The 20,685-nt window shown below is 37.2% G+C and overlaps 1 protein-coding gene across 6 annotated transcripts in view; it reads right to left on the reverse strand.

Moving 5' to 3' along the window:
• STXBP5 (syntaxin binding protein 5) overlaps nt 1-20,685 on the reverse strand; it is a 107,804-nt gene that overhangs the window by 84,663 nt on the left and 2,456 nt on the right. The gene's annotated exons all lie outside the window — the stretch shown is intronic.

Here is a 20,685-nt window from a genome sequence, read left to right on the forward strand (position 1 = left end):
CTAACAGCACTTAAACATTTGACAATTTTGACAAAAAAAAAGATCATTGGCTAGAGATGAATTGAATTGCATACACAATACTAAAACAAACAGATTACTCAATATATTTTTAGGTATACCACTCCACAGCATAAACTCTCCAGGACTGCATAGTATATCTGCATATTTTACTACAGTCATCTATGTACAGCAGTTTTCCACTTAATCAGACCCTGAATCATTAAAAAAAAAAATGCTCTACTGTATCTCATCAAATCTAATGAGTACTATTATTTTCGCATACATAATCTACAGCAACCATCTCAAAGAACAATCTGTCAAGACACAGTTATCTAGCAAGAGTTATTCAAAAAGTCAGAAAGTACTACAGACAAACACTGTCTAGAAAATACACTTCAACCTTTCATATCCATGTACTACCAAACAAGACAACATATAATTTGTCCTTTTGGTGGTGGCGGAGAGGATAAGGAGCAAGGGCAATAACACGTTCAACACTTAAAAAATTGACGTTAGGTCCTATTACAAATATCACAGTAGTTTAACAGGAATAGCAAACTACTGCTGTTTGCTATTGCAAACTTTTAAAAAAACTTTATTACTTCCAGTGAAGTGGTGACTAAACAACTGGTTGGCAGTAGAGTTTCTCAACTTCCAAATCAGCTACCAATAATGTTCACTTCTACATAAGTAAAGATCGGTTTTCCTTAAGTATTCACTTTGTTTAAAGAACAATGCTCAGCTCCTTTAAACATTAGAAGCCAAATGACTCCATGTAAACTTGCAAAGAAAATAATCTCAGATGGATAGAGTAAAAAGCAGCCCTGTTATGAAAAATACCAAAGTCTATAGATCTCCACAAAAGTTTGTTAACTGTTTTTTGTATAAAGGTAGTTGTAGCAATTTTAAGGTAAAAACTCACCCCTTTTTGCTTCAATTTGCATGAGTTTTGCATTTTAAAATTAAACAGTGCCTGAACTAGCTTGCATGATAGGAAACTGATAGGTAGGGAGCAGTAACTTAAGTACAATCCACTTTTTAACAACAGACAGGGGTCAAGGCACTTCTTAAACTTCAAAGTTGCTTGCATAAATATACACAAATACAGTATTTCCCAAGCAGCTATGAAAAGTGCCAGCAAATTTTCTCTAACGGCAGTATTTGGTAGAATTTTCTCAGAACTACCAGTGAGAGGCAATCGTTCATTGGAACAAGATGTAATCGAGCAGTACAAATGCGAAGTGGATTTAAAAAAGTCAAAAAAACATGATTTAAAATTAAACAAGAAACAAGATTGGTTTTAATGATAAGTTTCTATGTGCACAATTCACAGATGGCAAAGCATGCTATCAAATGAAGAGGTAAAAACATCAATTTAGACCAAACAAGAAAAAAAACCTATAAAGGTTACAGGCTTTCCTTGATTTTGCTCACTTTGCTAACTGATACAGGTTGTATTCCTTTAGTCTAAAATCTGCGTTTCAGAACTAACAACACAAAGAGGGTGACTAATCCCTCACTTTTTCTGGGTGGCATGGAAAAGAAGGAGAACAGTAGAACACAAGGGTAGGAAACACAAACACTAGTTCCTATGACTTTCACATGCAGTGAAATTACTAATTCAGTAAAATTTTTGCAAAGACTGCATACATAAGCGTAAATCCAAGAAATAATGATGCATTTTTGAAGAAATTAATCAAAATTCAGAGGTAAAACCCTTGTATTCTGTTGCATGCCCCCAATTACCCATTCCCATTATACTCATTTATTCCAGTTCAGTTTCCAAGTCAATTTTCAACATGTTATTACATACTATATCACAATATTAATAATTAACCAGGATTTTCCTCTTTACATGCATAGCTTCTTGGCCAAGAATCAAGGCAGGGGCATTCTATGCTCCTAGAACTGAGGTGTACTTGGAATAAGAATGATGTTTCATCCCAGAGTCCAGATACTTTGTACAAACATTGCCAAGAGCAGCATTAGAAGTGTAATGTTCTAGAACTAGATGCTAAATGAATTTATGTACTTATTTAATTTAGCTTATGAAAGCATAAATAACCTTGGATATTATCTAATAAAAGGACAATTTAATATTTTCAAAGAACACAGCCAATCCTTGCCCAAACAATTATTGTCTGTCAACACCTATTTCTGGCTGTAAAGCATTTTGCTAGGTCCAGAAATCTCTTTTCATTCACACAGCATTACCTAAATAGTTCCCTTAACTCTTGTCTGACAGGACTTGTCTGACAGGACTTCTCTTCAGTTATTTCCAAGTCACCAAACACTGGACCGAAGTGACAGAAGACCAGCTGTAATCACCAGTCATTCCACATCAACCTTGTTCACAAACAAGTCCATTCTCCAATCCCCTCTCCGCAAAATTCACAGTAGTGAGCATAATCTCTTGAGCCAATTTTACTGTACCTCATTAACCCTTTACACCATTATTGGAGTTATTTACAATAAGGCCACAGGTACTCCTACCACTCTTCATGCAGCCACTTTTACTCGCTTTGATAAAGGCATCAGAACAAGGAGGTGACCTAGGTATAGGGAGAGGTCTTAAAGAAGATCTCAAATTGAAATAAAAAGTGGTCCCATCTATAAATTTCTCCCCCAGCATTTGCTGTAGTTTCTCCCTCAGTACTGATATCAGCTCCTTCGTTTGGACACAGTCCTTTAACACTCGACTTGAGGGTGAAGTTTAATCTACCCTTCTACTTCACACACCATGTGGCCTCATTGTACTGATGATGAAAATAAATTCCTCTTCCAAACATTCTTCTGCAGGAAGTTGAAGCACTGGAAGTTTTATCAATACAGTGACACATGTATATCATATTTGTGCTTACACAGCTTTTTGAAGCAGTTACCATCAAAGTCACATGTTGAAGCACTAAGTGGGTCAAGGATTAGAAGTACCAAAACTTTCATGGCATAGGCAAGAAACTGAGATCCTAAATCCAGGTGGCAGGTACAAGCTTACCTCTTCTGTCTATATGACAATCTGTCCCCAGACTCATAGCAGTCACAAGCGGAAAGACCTTCCAAATACTCCAAGTGATGTTCACAGACACAGCATCACAAAAAGCTGCTGCTGCTTTTTTTTCAGCTAGCAATCTCTAAACCCTAGTAATTAAAACATAATGGAATAAATGGGTCTTGGGTAAAAGTGTCCCTCATCTGCTCAAAGCATAAGTAGACTTCTTAAATATTTTCATTCAAAATGACACTGAAAAATTGTTTAAATTAGCCTCAAGTGTGAGTAATCACATCCATCCTTTAATTGCTACTTTAAGTATTTTATAACGGTAAGACAGTACTTTTCATTTTATCTTACCTTAAGCTTCCTCAGGTTCCACTTTAGCATAATTTTTAGTTTTGCATATCAACAAAGGACTGAGAAACTTACTATTTCACTAGTATCAAAAGAGTAGTGACCATTTTACAGGTTTGATCAAAATTACCACCACAAACGAAAACCAAGGTACAATTCCAACAATTCAGTAGATGGCACTATTCCACAAAAGTCAAGAGAGGAAACAATGTCCTTGCATAAACAAGGCGTATTGTGGAGCTAGAACTCATATTTTTAATATGCAAAACCAGTGCTCGCTCATTAAAGTGCCTTGCATTTTTTCATGCTTCTCATTGAACATGGAAAACTACATGCCAAAACATTAAAAGAAACTACTGTTTTGTAGAAATATCTGTAATTTTACTAAGCTATCTTGTTGAGGCATTTCTGCTATTACAGGGCTCAACACCACAAAAATAGCTACATACCAGTGTTGCATAAAGTAATGTTTTTATGGTTTGTATTTACCAGAAATCCAACTTGACACAGACTATTAAAAGGTTGACACTGTCCCTAGAAGTTGCTTATGCAACCTTAATTCACATCTCCTCAAATGCACGATGATAATTTTTTTAAGTTAATGCACTAGCACAACATCATTTGTAAATGTTTTGCATTATTCAGCCTGATTTTTTTAAGTGTCAAAAAGATAAGTGGTCACTAACAAAAACTAAATTGCCAGATTTTAAAAACTGCCATTAAAACATGTGCCTTGAATATTATTAAGTTGTAAAGCATAGCCTTAAAAATAACCCTACCCATTCCATTTTAACTCTTCTCTTAAAATTTGTTGCAGCTGCCAAGATAGATCCTGTACTTTGCTTCTTTCAGTACACTTGAGAACTTCATATGGATCCTTTCCTTAGTCCCTGAAATGCCCCACTGGACAGTGCTCAGGAGCTCCCACAGGAATATAAATACAGAGCTACTGTTTTGGAGAAGTTGTGAGTTTCAGAAACCCAAGGGTTTTTCTTAGGACTGGGAAGGGGATAATTCAAACAATGTTATGAGATTTTCAAGTACCCAAGGCCCAGTTTAAGACTATAACAAGAAGGAAAACAGATCATCAACAGAAAAAGCAGTCCAAAGAACTCCTATACATCTTTCCTGCAGTTTTTCCTAGTATTTATGAGATGAAGGGAAGGCATTACCTTGCAACTGTAGCCTCAGTGATTTTTTTCTGATACTTTGGAAAATCTCCCCATTTCTTATTCACTTTACTTCCAGTGCCTGTCAGATTCTAAGTGATGTCTGATACTTCAGGCAGTGCTTATCTACCCTGCTATTACAAGAATGTTTGGTTTACCAGCAGAACAAATAATCTGAGTCTGAAGAGCTATTTCAATCAACTTTGACTGAAGAGGAAGAAGTCTTCAGATAAATACATTGCCATAAATTTCATAAAAATATGAAGCTGAAAGGGGAGGAGAAAGGAAGCTGGAAAGAGGGAGGAAACCCAGACTAGGCCCATATCCCATCCAAAGCAGTACCTCAATGTCCTAAAATATAGGCTCTGTGTAATCACAGGAAGCATTTCAAGAGTTACAACATGCATGTAATAGTACTAAAAGATTGAGTCATACAGTAGCAAGTTTCAGAATGAAAACATCTGTCTTTCCTCTAGATAAAAGTATCCAAAATAACATATATCCATATATTACAACTCACTTCACATAACTTGAAACCATTTCAGTTCCAAAGGAACTTGAAGAAGTGCCATATACAGCAAATTGTTGCTTCAAGCCCCTCAAAGACACAGAGGGGCTATTTATGCTGCTCAGAACTTCCAAGTTTCTTCCACAATCCTGCACCTTAACGGAAATATCTACCAATATTTCTGCATCAATAAGACAATCTTAAGAAAAAATACAAGCATGAAGGTTTATAGTTAGATCTCTGATTTATTAGGAGCAAGGAGAGCTTCAAGGGTTTGGGTTTGTAAAGAAACTTGAGCAGTTATATACACTTCCCACAGAGTAAAAGAAAAGCATCAGAAACAGTAGAGGTTTTCTTTCCAGATAGCACTTCCATCTCCTTCACTACCACCCTGCTCCCCAAATGCCAAGAGAACACACTCACATTTCCACTGCTCCTTTTACTTTCATGCCACAGTAAAGAGAAGGCAACGTAAAGAGCAAGTCTGCACAAAGATATGCTTGAACAAAAATACAGCCAGATTTCTCAAAATTATTACCTACAAAGTGACTGTTGTTAAAGAAAAAACTAAGGAAAAAAACTAAGGAAGTTTGAACTCTTTTTAAGTAATTTGGTTCTCACTGGAATCTTCAACAACACATTTACACAAGAACCACTTACAAGAAAGTGAAACAGCTGCTGTTTAGTTAAAAGATAAAACTTACCAATTATGCATATTCCAGAAAAGTAACCTTTATAATCACCACTAGCCACAGTACTACCCCATAAAGAAAATTTAAAAAGAAAAAAAAAAAATATAAAAAAATCACTTGTTATTTGAGGCAGACTATCACTGCAGTCCAGAGCTTTACTGAGGTTTTAATGTTAAAGCCTGAAGTTACAGATGTCAAACAGACAAGGTTTCCTACCTTCACTACGGAACATTCGAGTTGTGAAAAAGGACATTTCAGAAATGCCATAACATGATAATATCCAGGGGCTCAGACAAAAGAAAAGCATTGTCTGGAATAGGATTCTTCATCCAACTTCAAGATAGTTTCTAAGCACCAAATCCAGATCATTAAAATTAATGGGGCATTGTGGCCCCATCAATGCAGACCTGCTTTGAGTCAGAACCTGCATTTATGCACTGTAATTCAGTGTTTAATTTTTTTTTATTAAATACTTGGTTTAATGTTTTGATTGTCAGATAGTCTTTTCTACTCAGCAATAGAGAAAATTAAATTAATTAGTTTTGGAAGTTCACTTCTGTGACACCACCATCAAAAATCTAAGAAGAAAAGAGATGTAATTGTCGGCTAGCTACAACTCACCAGAAGTTGTAAATTGTGGAAATTTTATGTGTGCTCTCCATGGTTAGGAATAAAAAATACATGAAGCTCAAATATAAACTGGAACAGTAAACATCTGAGCTGATGTATCAGACAAGTCACCTGTGGTGCTCCTCAAACATTTACCGGGGGAAAAAAACACATGGAGGGGGAAAACTACTGTTTCCAAGATTCCACTAGAAAAGTTTGAAGAGAATAAATACTGTCTTTACAAGGTACTGTTTAAGGTTTATTTCTTCTTTCAAATGTCAGTATAACAGAATAGCAATAAAAACAGGAACAAATAATCCCATTGCATATTTACAGTGGCTAGCATCTCTGTGTAAATTAAAAAAAAAAAAAAACAAGAAGAGGATTATATTTCCTGATGGCAAAGAACTCCACCAGAACAAAATTCAAGTCACATATGTATTAAGAGAAAAAGCTAAGGACCCTTTTCTGGCTAACTGCATGGAGATTCACTTGAGTTCTTTGAAGCATTACAAATGTGGAAGTGTTTTGGCTACAAAGCATCCCTACTTTTCTAACAAAGGACTATGAAAGTTCCCAATAGATACATTAGGCACTGCAACCTGAAGTCTGATTACTACTCATTTTTCCATCACACACTCAGTCTGCTCAACTCCCTAAACTTGATGAGTCTGCAGAGAACTAGTAGTCTTCAAATTCACTGTCAGGTACAAGACCTCAGAATCAAGACAAAAACATTTCAACACAATCAAGCCTCACAAACCACATCCATGCACAAACTTGATCCTCTAGAAGCAGAGAAGAATGAGGAAAGAGTTAAATCATTCACCTCAGATCACCAGAGGCAGAGGATAGTTACATTCCTGGAAACTATTAATGAACAAGGGCTACAACTACAGTAATTTCACGATTATAAGCCACACCTGATTATAAGCCGCACATTACAATAGAGAGTGTGATAAAAGGTATCTATTCTATCACCATCTGTTGAGGGTGGGGGCAGTGATCCTTATCTCAACGGCAGATATTCTGCTAATGGGCCATCCATTGAAACCAGGTAGGGCATTGTTCTTTATGTTTTCACAACCCATCCCTCCTCCAGCGAGTCATTTTCTGCTAATGGCCATTGAGTCCCACTGTGTGACTGATAAAATTACTGCATCCCATTGGGAGATGCTCCAGCCAGGGGGAAGAGCCCAACATTTCTTACCAAGATAAAAACAGAGGTTTTGGGACACTGAGGTATCCCCTTTCTCCACTGGACTCCAGAGGAAAACCAGATTTCTCCACATCACCACTGGACCTCGGGAGGGAAACTGCACCTTCTGCAGGAGCACTGCTCCAACTGAATCACATCTGTCACTGCAGGAGGACTGCAGCCACCATTTAATGGGACTGCTACCAACACCCTTCCTGACAGGGTGTCAGGTTGTACTCTGACTTTGTCAGGGTTTGGAGTTTGTTCCTTTGTAGTACTGTATTTCTATTTTAATTTCCCTAGAAAAGAACTGTTATTCCTAATTCCCATATCTTTGCCTGAAAGCCCCTTGATTTCAAAATTATAATAATTTGGAGGGAGGGGGTTTACATTCTCCATTTCAAAGAGAAGCTCCTGCCTTTCTCAGCAGACACTTGTCCTCCAAACTAAAATGGCAACTTTTTGTTCTTTGTCCATATATAAGCCGCACCTGATTATAAGCTGCACTTCCAGGTTAGGACCAAAATTTTAGTCAAAATGGTGCAGGCTTATAATCGTGAAATTACTGTAATTCTACTAGAAAAAGCACTATAGTATAAAGCACACCTGAAAAACTAAGATCAGTATTTTTTAATAATTATTTTCTGACATAAAGAAACCAGTCAAACAGAGATGCTGAAATATTTAAAGATGAGATTTCAAAGGAAAAGTAGAAATTGTTTCTATTACCCAAGAATTTCTAGTAAGACAAAACAGCAACTATAAAATAAATAATATCATCTCGACTAAAAATGAAGAAACAATTAGCGGCCTGTTGCACAAGTAAAAACCACCATGATAGATTGATCCATGTATTCCAGTCAAACATCAAGAAAATTACTACTTTGAATGGCATTTATTAGTAGTCATAAAAAAAGACAACCAGAGATATAATATACCAAATAATAGCTGTGGGCAGCACTGAGCTACTAAGATACTTTAAAAGAAAAAATTTAGGACCTGAAAATTATATATTTATAGCAGTTCAAGTATCATTCATAAAGAATGCACTTACACTGATCATCTTTACATATTGTCCATCAAAACACTAAGACAACACTAACAACAAGTATGCATAACTGAGTTTAATTAGTGAACTTTCCCCAAATTAACTACAATTCTATAATTTACAGTTATTTTCTGTAATAAAGCAAATAAAGCTATTTTCTGTACTAAAGCAGATAAGGAATCCTCTGTTATTCTGAAACTTCTAGGGTGGTATTTTTTAGAAGGAACTATGTGGAAAAAGCTTTCAAACTATATTTTTAAATATTTTACCCGTATTGTAAACAGAATCTGCATAATTCGAGTTTGACAAGAAATATAATTTCAGAAATATTTTACAAGAATAGTCTCTTCGTATGCGTTTTTTTCAGAAAGTGAGATTATACTCCTAGAAATGCCAGTCTGTTACTCTGTATATGAAAACTGCAAGCATTAGCAGAACCTTTGTCAAATTGGTTACAATTACTCTGGTAGGCACACTGTGACCACTGAGGAAAGGCACAGAGTAGCATTTCTCCTTTAAAACTTACTCAAGGGCATTGTTTCCTGAACTTGCCCAGCACTGTGTTCGCATTGCAACAGTGACTTCCGTTGCAGACAAAAAACTGAAGGCAGAGAACATTCTCAGATCGCAGCGTGATCATCACACTCCTGTCTGCACAACAGCTTCCTTGATAAATTCACCACTTCAACAGCCTTGCCATTTTACTTTTTACCATACCATTAATACATTTTCATCAACTCTTTGGGCATCTCAATTTTTAGCTTTAGTAGCTAAAGACAATTTCTTACTAACAAACCAGAAGAGCTAAGAAAATTATAAGCAGTGTCCAAAAAGTGATAACAATATGGAGTACTGAGTTGAAATGGTACTGGTTATATGCTATGATATAAAATCGCAGTTTCTAAATATTTTGAAACCAAACTTCACTGTCAGCATTATCTGATGTGCTGCTTCTCTCATTGGGAATTGCCAACAGAAAGAACAGATCATCAGAAGTCAATAAAGTTCGTTTGGAAAATGCCACTTTCTCCCTACTTTTTTTTTTTTTTGGTGTGTTTTTTTTTTTTTTTTTTTTTTTTTTTTTTTAACCAGAACACTATTCATTTGATCTGGAAATTAGTGGCAGAGTATTCATGTGGAAAAAAAATATTTTAAACTGCCAGATTTCAAAAGTAGTTTTTGTCCTCTGTTACTCAGGTAAGAAACAGTACTGTAAAAATTAACTCCTGCTGCCTCTCCTCTACAATTTGTGTAAATCAAATTGTCTCCCTTTTTTTTTTTTTACTAACCTTTTGCCTATTAACATAATTGGGACTATATTCACAATATTTCCATGGACCATATCTGTAAGAAAACAGGTATAACAGTCACATCCTAGGCAGCCACATATACTGGGGGTAATTAAAAAAAACCTTGGACTTACACCCTTTTTTAGTTGTTTTTTATGTTTGTGTAGTTTTGGGGTTTTTTTGGTTTTTTTTTTTTTAACTATAGACACAGAAGTACAAAAGAATTTTTAAGAAAAGGGTAGTATTCTTTGTCAGTGACTGCTACTTGAACTCTACTTCCTTTGACCAATAGTCCTTATGAAAACATGGGACATTACTAACAAGCAATTACTAACATTGTTTTTAACATGTAGGCTACCTGATCTCTCTCCTTCCCTGTTAATAACTCACCACGATTTCTAAAAGGCCGTATTTCCCACCTGATTATTTTAAAGAATGAGGGGATATTCACCATGCCAGTTTTTTTTTTGTGTGTGTGTGAATGTGTGAGACTTGCCTTTTTATCTGACATTTAGGGGTGGCTGTGGAGGTAATCTTACTGCATCAGTTTACTACACAGATTTGGAACACATATAAAAGGCAATGCCAAGAAAGTTATTGTTTTGCAGCCCATTCTCCATATTAGTATCACCAAATCTTAGTAACTGTACCTCTAACATCAACAGTCCAGTTAAGAATATTTTTCAACTGTGAAGATGAACATCTGCTGTTTTACAAGGCAGTACAACTGCATAGAGCCTATACTAAAAAACTAAGGCATGTTAATACTATAAATTGAACATTGAGTAATCACCAAAAAAAAAATAAATTAGCATTTCATCTTTTTCCCTAATGGGCAAGTTGGAAAATGCAAATAGATTTTGTACATCTGCTGCTACTGACTAGAAATTATTGTTACTAGCTAGGAAAGAGGGAGGGACTATAGTAGAAACTGTTACCAAAAACATTGGACACCAGCTGGATTATCTCTATAGTTGTCTGTTCTTGAAGTGTTAAATTTACCATTATCACGGGAAGTAAAAATCTAATAAGGTTACTTGCACACATACAGAGTGCAAACCAGGCAGCAGCTTCAAGAGGCTATAGAATACAAAGCCCTGCTTACATAATATGAATCACACAAAATAACAGCTCACTAAGCAGAACTACAAACGCATTGCTTCCTTTGGATCTACACCCTCTCTTTAGCTCCCTGGATAACAAAGTTCTGAAGTTAAACTCCTGTGGAGTTTACACAAGAATATAAAGCAGCAAATGACAATTAATTCTTGGAGAATTCGTGAGAGATACCTCAGAAAAGGGTGCGGTTGATCTATAGCCTTCTTGGTGGAGAACCTACCTCCACTTTCCACCAGCACTGCTTGTAAGAGCACTGTGTGGTTTGAGTGGGACAGGCTAAAGACTTACAGTGAACATGGAAGCAGTGGTCATTGCTGTTATGTCAATCCTAGAAGAAAATTAAGTTTCAGGTCTCCTAAACATAAATCAGATTTTTTTACTACCTTAAGGTGTTTATGAAACAAAATTCCAGGCATCTAGCAAAATTGGCAAATAAAGCAGCCTTGGGTTATTTCTATCAAACTGTAAACTTCTCCCTGTACAACAGCAATCAAAGAACTGATTTGGCAAACTGCAACACTTCGGACTGTCTTTTTTCAAGTATTACAAGATCTGCATCATTATTATTACAAAAACTTCTGGTTTTGTTTTGACAAAACCATCTGGACACAACTCTGAGCCATGCGCTGTAGCAGGGTCTGTTTGAGCAGGGGGGATGCACTAGATGACCTCCAATTCTACCCATTGTGTGAACCTAGCATTCCTTAAAAGCACTTTGTTTTCTGTACTTGCAGGCATACGTTTCTAGTTTTACCTACTTTCACTATTCCTGGCACTTTAAATAGAATTCAAAGCAAAGGAAAACCTCTAAATAATTGAAAAATGAAAAAAAAAATCTCAAATCTTTCAAGTAAAAAATGTAAGATTCGAACTATTTAGTCTTAGTATCAAGACTGTTAAGACTGTTAAGACAGAAGACTACGCAGGACCTACTCCTGATATTATTTTTTTTATTAATACAGTATTGAAATGAATTTTAATTCAGCAGTTGATATAGTTGCCTCAATACAAATACTATCAATAACTAGATTTTTTTGTTTAAGCAAAGCTTAGGGATTCAAAGCACATTGAATCATTGCACAAAGTGATTAAGTTAAAGTAAGTAGCACAGAAACCAAGGATGTCATTCAGTTGTGCAGATCTCAACACAAAGCCAGTTCTAGAATTTTTCAAAAGGAGAGATTTTGAAGTGGAAGGCAAAATGGTTCTCATCTGTGTCAGTCCTAAACTGAACATCAATGTGCCAGAACTAAACAACAGCCACAGAAAAAGTAATTTCATAAATGCATTGTAAAAATCACAAGGAATCAGGATTTAGTATGAGTCCCCAGAGGCTGACAGAACTGCTACATGTTTTAGAAATTAACTAAATAAGGACTCTACCAGTCCTCTCTTCTCAAATATTTCTGTTTCAGCTGTTTTCAAGACCTTCATTATTTTAATGTGTCTAAATCTAGTGATACAAATATCACTGACAGAGATTTAAATCATGTCATTCGACCTTCACCTGCATTTGCACTGAAAGTCAACAGTGGTGGTAACTTAGTGCTTCCTTTGATAAACATGTAAGCTGTACAATTACCAAGTGCCTGTGAGAGAAGCGTTGACATGAATGGGGTCACTAAGTTATCATTAATACTACGAGGCTACACTTGACTGGCATTCAAGTACCAATTACAATACAACTGAAACTTATGGGTCAGCAAAATAAAGGAACTCCAAAAGCTGCTGGCAGACAGCACACAGGCAGTGGGTAAGCAATGTGGTTTTGCCTCAAAAGTAACACAAACATATTCCTAAGACCAGTAAACAAATTACTACATGTCAGAGCAGTCTTGTCTACTTAATGAGATGAACTTTGCAGGCTCAAGAACCACATTTTTCAAAAAAACCTATGATCAGTTTGATGGTACACTTTAAGATAGGCACATTGAGAGCAGCAAGAGGAAGAAGGAAGCCCCAGCAGATTAAAGACCTATCACAGCATTAACTCTCTCAAAACTGCTAGGAGCTCCAATATTTTTCAAAATGTAAAACCATTACCAGATAGCTAAGATCAAGGGCAAAGTGAACTGTCCCCAAAATCCATGTCCTGCAGTTCTAGTTATCTTCATATTGAATGCAATAATTTTTAAGTTTTATTCTGCTTTTCACTGAGGTTCTACATAGATTAACCAACTTCCAGTCACTTTATTGTGTAAGAACACTTATATTTGCCTTTTGAAACCTTTGTACAACAAAGGGACCTGGACACTTAGAAGTCTAATGCAGTCACAAAATTGCTGTCGAAGTTTTGTTTGTTTAGGAAGGGTTTGCAACCCTGATTCGTGCCTTCATGTTTTCTTTATCACATTTCAAATCTTAAGCTGCTTCTGCTCTTCCAGACGTGACTTTACAAAAACAGCTCGTCATCTCCTGCAGCAATAATGCCACTTCAGTTCTAACCCATTCCACAGTGATCAAGAAAGAACAAATTTAGTAAAATGTTGAATTAAGATCCTAGTGAACTGAGCAGTGTACAAGCCTGAAAGTCTAAGTTGGGCCCCAGCCATCCAATTTCCTATTACAGTTTAGCCCAATGTCATCAGATCACACAATCCCTATACCACCTCTGTTTCACCAACAGCAAAATGGTACAAGGAAAAAAACTATCCTAGTGCTACAGTAACCTGCAGCCTTACAAACTTTGCATACTTTCCAAATATTTCCTACTCCAGGCTCACCCTGCAAGTCTGAAGGTGCAAGGCTATATCCATTAAGTTTCTGCTCTGCCAGTAAAATACCTAGAGGGAAGTTTTCATTGTAAAATTCACTTTTGTAAATTACAGTATGAGTTTCAATACAGTTCTACTTCAGGTATTTTTGAACAAAAGAAATCACTACTAGAAGTTGCATTAATAGAATTAAAGTATATGCAATAACTCTCCAAATGAAAGATCTGCTGCTTCCCCATGGCCACAGCTGCTACAGCATGGCCTTACCCACTGTCCCTTCAGAGATAAACGTGCTCTAATGTGGCTTTACCCATGGCTGCAGTCCTTCCAGGGGAATACCTGCTCTGATGTGGGATTATCCACAGCCACACACTTTCAGGTGCTCCAGCACGGATTTATCCACAGGCACTGATGTGTCAGTATCTACCTCCTGCAGCACAGGCTTCTCCCTGGGCTCCATCCCTGCAGAGGTATCCCTGCTGCTGCACTGACACAGCCACAGCTGCTTCCAGATCTGCCTGTTCTGCCGTGGCCTCACCCACGGGTCAGGTCCCTGTGACTGGAGTTCACAGAGCAGTCCCAGCCAGCCCAGGCCAGCAGCACAGACACACAGCGAGTCCCTGGCCCCCTGCCAGCCCCAGCACATCACCACTGCTGTTATCACAATGTTCCCAGGCACAGCACTGTGAGGTGATAAAGCAGCACAGCAGCAGTGAGAGCAAAATCCAGCCACTAATGAGCACTAGACTCTAATGTACAGGCAGGCAAGCAAGGCTCCTGACAAGCACCTGCCAATTAATAGCTAATCAGCAATTACAGCTATAAATTCAATCTAGCACATTCCAGTCAAACCTGTTGTTATCCCAAATCCTTAGAGCTGCACATTGGGTGTCATACAGGATTGCTGCAGTTTAACTCCATCTGGTAACTAAGCTCCACAGAGATACTGGCTCACTCCCTCGGGTTAGATGGGGAAGTAAAATTGGAAAAGAGAGAAAACTCACAGTTTGACATAAAGAATTTTTAATGGAAAAAGCAAAAACCACCCGGTACACAAGCAAGGCAAAACAAGGAATTCCTTCGCTGTTTCCTGTGGGCAGGCAGGAGCTTTCCCCTCCAGGAAAGCAGGGCTCCATCATGCGTAACAGTGACCTGGGAAGGCTAACCCCACCACTTCAAACACCCTTCCCTCCTTTTTCTTCCAGCTTTATATCCTGAGCATGACACCATATGGCACAGAATATCCCTTGGGTCAGCCCTCCTGGGCTGTGTCCCCTCCCAACTACTTGTGCACACCCCAGCTGCTCATTGGTAGGGTGGGGTGAGAGGAGGAAAAGGCCTTGGCTCTGCATAAATCCTGCCCAGCAATAAGGAAAACATTCCCGCATTATCACAACTGTTTCCAGCACAAATCCAAAACACGGCCTCACACCAGCTACTGTGAAGAAAACTAAGTTTACTCCAGTCAAAACCAGCACACTAAGTTTCCCAACAAGTAAAATCACAGATTTAAAAAGAACACCATCCTATTTATTATAAAGAATTCAGTCAAAGCTTTCTCTGTGTAGGACTCAGTTGCTTTAATTCCATGTACTTTTAGGATACATGCCTCACCACACCATTTTGGTGCCATTTCATTTCAGAACACCCAAAAGTAGCTGATTTTCTTCATTTAGAGGAGAGGAATTTTTATTAAGATAACAATAGCCATGTGAACCAAGTACTGGACAATACTACAAGAAAAACAGTATTATTAAAAGAAATGGAAATGTGACAAGATTAACTCCTGCTTTAAGCAAAGTAGTTTTCTTATTTAAATTATTCTGTGTGAACTGAGTGGCAAGGTAGATAATGAATATTTTCTTGATAATAAATAATCACAGTATCTCATTGACATGACACTATAGCTTTACCAAAGTACTCTTCCAAACCAGGCATATTTGTTCAAAGGCCAAAACACTACTGACAAGGTTTGAGACCATTTTCTTCAGTGTACAAATACTAAAAGACCCCGACCATGCATGAAAGAGTAGTTCAGTTCAAATTTGGTGCACTCACAGAATCACCAGAATTACAGAGTAATTTATGTCAGAAAGGATCACCCAGGTTCATCTGGTCCAGCATGCCACTTGAAGATGTGTCAACTTCAGTTGGATGCTGTTTAAAAAACTTAAATCTTTGCATACGCTAAACAACTCCAGCCATTGTCCTACTGCCAGTGTAGAGCTACTACAGAGAAGAAGGAGCAGATATAGAACTACTTCAATTAAAAAAAAAACAAAACCAAAAAGCAAAAACCCCAACACACAAATACCTCAAGATTATATTTCCATAAGGAACAAAAGCAGTCAGACTACCTTGCAAAGTCTGAATGATCCAAAGGAGAAATAATTTTAATGGATGTAAGCACATCACAACCTCGAAATGGTGTTTTGTTAGAGCTCCAGAGAATTTACCAAATTGCTTGAATTTTGTAGTATACATCTATGGCAAAACTATCGAGATGCTGCAACAAGCACTTCATCAGAAACTGACTGGAACTGCATACCCAGGATTTTAAGCTATTTTAATTTTAAAAAAAGTGAGCTCTCAAAAAGGCTAGAGAATGGAAACCACAGAAAACAAGCCCCAACACATAAAAACTTCAGCCATTTTCTAACATAAGTCATCTTTTAGTACTGAAAAGACTGTGAGGAAATTTACAGATACTGACATTTAGGACAATCAGAATCCTCAGATTTTTAATGATGAAATGATGAACAATCTAGTTTTTCTCCTTCTTAGTAACTTGGTTGGCAAGAGGAAAATAAAGACAACTTTAATTAAATAACCTATTCTGCTTGGGAATAAAGAGTCAGAGGCACAATTTGGTCTGTGTGGAAGGTACATTTATTCTACAGGTATTCCCTCCATTCTCAATTATTTCTAGTGAAAATGGACTTCCTTTCTAGAACTCCCTCTATTAAGAGAGAGGCTGAACTTCATACAAATGTGTATTTTGAAGGCAGGAAGCACCAGTAGATATTGCATTCATGTTGAGGGACTATCACAAACTATCTAATTTCATATATTGTCCTAGTTTTACTACAGAGAAATTAAAGTGCAGAAAAATGAAGAAACTGTCCAAGATGGAGCATTTAAACAACAGGAACCAGGAGAATCCCTTTAACATTTCTGCTTTAGCATTGAAGTTTATTCTAACTTATAAAAGCAAACACAAAAGGTCATCTGACTATTATCATTAATTGTACAGGGTCCTGGACTTAAAACTTCTGAGGAAACACCATCTAAGAGGCAAAAAAAAAAAATCCTGAAAAAGTTTATTACATCTTTCTCTAGCCTCTTCAGAGTTTACACACCCCCTTGTTCAGATCACATTTGGCTTCTAAGGGCCTTCTAAGGAGAAGAGTAAAAGCAATGAAGAGCACAGAAACAGGGTATTACTTATGACACTGAGCACTGTCAGGACGTTAGGGGTAAAGTCCAACCGATTATACCAAGTTAAACCTTGAGAAGATAAACTGAACTCATTAGGAGGTTTTGATATCTGCTGGGAAAAGAAACCACAGCCAATTATGCACAAAACTTTCTTCAGACCAAGGACTACATGTCCTACTGTAATGGTTCAGGTATGCACAGGAAAGAAGCAAAGCATAGATGAATTTTTAACTACTTGATATCTCACACATTGCGACAGCAGATGAAGAGTTGAAAGCCACCCTGGTAACAGCAGCTAAATCCCTTCCAGTATGGAGAAAGCCAAAGATACTGACCTGCAGTGACAAAAGAGGCCACCAGCAGCTTACGCTGACTATAGCAGCTTGAAATCAATAGTGAGCACAACAGCTCCCTGTGGGGATCACATCCATAAAAATCCAGCACAGTGGACAGGGAGCCTGAGGCAGAATTGCCACACAAGAAGCAGGCCACCAGCCAAGACTCACACCTCTAACAGCCGGAACAAGCATCCTCCAACCAGCACCACAAACTCAGAGGAACACCTGGACCAGCATGTCCAAGTGAGTGCCACTACTTGAGAGAAATCATTTGGGATTTTAAGGCACTCAGCACAGTGTTTCTGCTCTTGTGTCTACCTCACAACTCAATTTCCCTTGCAACAGAGAAAATAAAATCCAACGCTAAACTGTTTTTAACAGATACTAGTGTCAGGAAGAGGGCCACATCAGGCTGCTCAAAGTTTCTACGCTACTCAGCTGCTCACTTTGTAACTTTTCCTTATACACCATAAAGAAATGAAGCTATTTTTCATAGCTGAGAAGAGAACAGAGCTTTTGTTATTAATTGCTAAAAATGTTCTTTTTTGGAGTGGGAAAATACTTCTCTAATTAAGGATCTGTCCTAAAAGCAGTACCTTCCTAGTATTTTTATGGACTTCTCTCCCTCTAAAAACTACAGGATCTAGAACCAACTGCTGCTTATGGGCATAGAATAGCAAAGTTGCCTCTCTGACACACTCTGTTACTAACTATACCCATCAACCCTAGAAGTAAAAAATGGTAACAGAGTAGTAATTCCACTTCTAATCCCATTATAGTGCAACATGACACCCATAATTTAGGTACTTCCACTTTTACAATTACTTTGTGGATTTAGAGACTTCAATACAGTGTTGATGTTTAGTATATTTATCCATTAAGATAAAGAAAGACAGTGTTATTGAACTGGCAATATATTCATAACCAGATTTTTGTTCTTCAGAAAAAGCTTCAATTCTATTTTTACAAATAATTTTAACAGTACTGCAAACATTTAGCATAAGAAATCTCTCTGTTCTTCCAGTAGTGGTTATGGAGTCCTCCTAAAGAAGAATGAGATAAGAGTGTGATTTAGAAAACTCCTCACATTAACCTGTTCTGACCCATACTGGTTTGGAATTTAAAATACCCAGTTTGAAGACTGACCAAATACAGAGAATTTCTGTAAAGAGGACAGCTGATAAATAGCCCAAATCCAAATCAGGACTGTTACATTATTTTCCTCACATATTAATGCAATCTCAAAGAGGTTCTCACTCCTTGATTTAAAAATATTTTACCTTCAATACTCTTTGAAATTTGAATATTTTACCCTTCAAATTCCCAAGCTTGTTTCCCCATTTCCCAGATTACTTACTTGCCAACAGAAAGTGTAAAAAGATGTACCTGTACTTGAAGACACAAGGAAAACACTTATATCCAGTTACCATTTGCTGGTAGGCAATGAAAGAAACGTTATCTTTCCTTTACTGCTATACTCTCACAACACGAACACAGAAGAAAATGAGGATTGACTTCCATTGCACTTTTATGATTTTTCAATGAATAACACTTTACTGACACTCAGTCTTTCCAGACCATACCTTATTTCAATTAAAAACACTTTCGCAGTTTTAAAGAGTAAGTGGTTCCCACTTTAATGAACCCTTGCACGTGATTTATTATTCATAAAAACCTAGCAGGCAAAGAATCCTGAGGGTTAGCTCTATCTTTGACCAATAGAATGAAATAATCACTTCTTGCAAGCCTCACTCTTCCTCACTCTTCTCAAACCAGCAGAGCAAGACGCTGCTTTTACTTTGGGAATATGTCTAAGCCTATTCCTTCTGCCTGCATTTCTCCATCACAAAGAGGAGATAATTACAGGAGATGCAAATTCTGCAGTTCTGTTTAGTTACAGTGTTACCCTACCAACTAAGGGCTTTTAACCAATTCTTCTAAGAATCAAGAGTTGTATCAAAGTACTAAGAAGCATATTCATCTTCATCAAGTTAGAGGAGCACTAACATTTCAGCCTCTGCATGAAACTTCTTCCCTTCCTTTAGAAAACACATTTTCTGCCATTTTCTCACAGTAATGCTTTCTTGCCAATCCTGCAATATCTCTCTCAATTATTTAGAAAGCAATTCACACTCCAGGAATTCACAGGTATGTGTAGCCATGGATGAGTGCCCAGAAACAGGTTTTGTTGAGTCATCATTATCCAAACTGCAACATCATGTTCCCCAGAATTACAGGTGAGTAAGCTCTAAACAGGTACATTTTGATCTCTTCCTCCAAACCAAGTTCTATGTCTCTTTTTGCTTTCTCATCTATTCTACCAATATGAGAGTAATTAACACCACCCACACACAGTTCATTCTTCATTTAAGTCAACCGTATAACCTCTTCAAAAAGAAAATCTATGACATTAAGTGTAGTTTCAAATATGGCATTAAGAACATTGTATTATCCCCCTATTCCTCATGCTCTAAGCTAAGAAATCTGGAAAGTTCATAATAGAAACCTAGTTTTAAAGTTTTAGCTTTTCAACTTTTAAAAGTCAACCCTCTTAGGGGTTAATTAACCTTATAGACAGGATAGCATACCAGAAAGAAACAAATAAAGGTATATTTTCAAGCTAGTATAAACACCAGAGGAAACTTAGATTTACCTACAGTTTAAGGAGGATTAAGTCAATGTCTCTAGCAAGATGGCCTAAGCCTTCCCCATAATGTTTAGAATTCAGTCAATTTCAGGACAACAAAGAATTCAATTCATTCTCTTATGCTGACAAGTAAAGCTCTGGCAACAGCAGTGTGGATTAAAGAATCTACAGGACACCTTTTATAAATAAAAGTTTAAACACATATGTTGTTACATGGCTTGGATAGTAGCATATGGCTGTGGTACCATATGGCTATAAGCATATGGATAGTTCACTTTTTAGTGAACAAAAAAGAAGCAGGGTTACTAGTGCTTTACTTCACAAATTCATTCTGCTTCTCTCAGTCACTTGGAGGCTTTCAGCAAGATACAGTTTCTGTACCTTTTACTGTCCCCACTTGAAACCTTCGTTTGACAACACAGAAACAGTAGCAGGTCACTAGAGCATTACAAAGTTCATCTTAAGAACAAACACAACAAAAATAAGCCCACCATCCCAAAAAAGCCCAACCAAAAACCCTACAAAAAAAACCAAAAAACAACCTAACACCATCTCACCAAGCAGCACAGA

This window comes from Catharus ustulatus, chromosome 3 (genome assembly GCF_009819885.2).
Source record: "Catharus ustulatus isolate bCatUst1 chromosome 3, bCatUst1.pri.v2, whole genome shotgun sequence".
In the NCBI taxonomy this organism is placed as follows: Eukaryota; Metazoa; Chordata; class Aves; order Passeriformes; family Turdidae; genus Catharus; species Catharus ustulatus.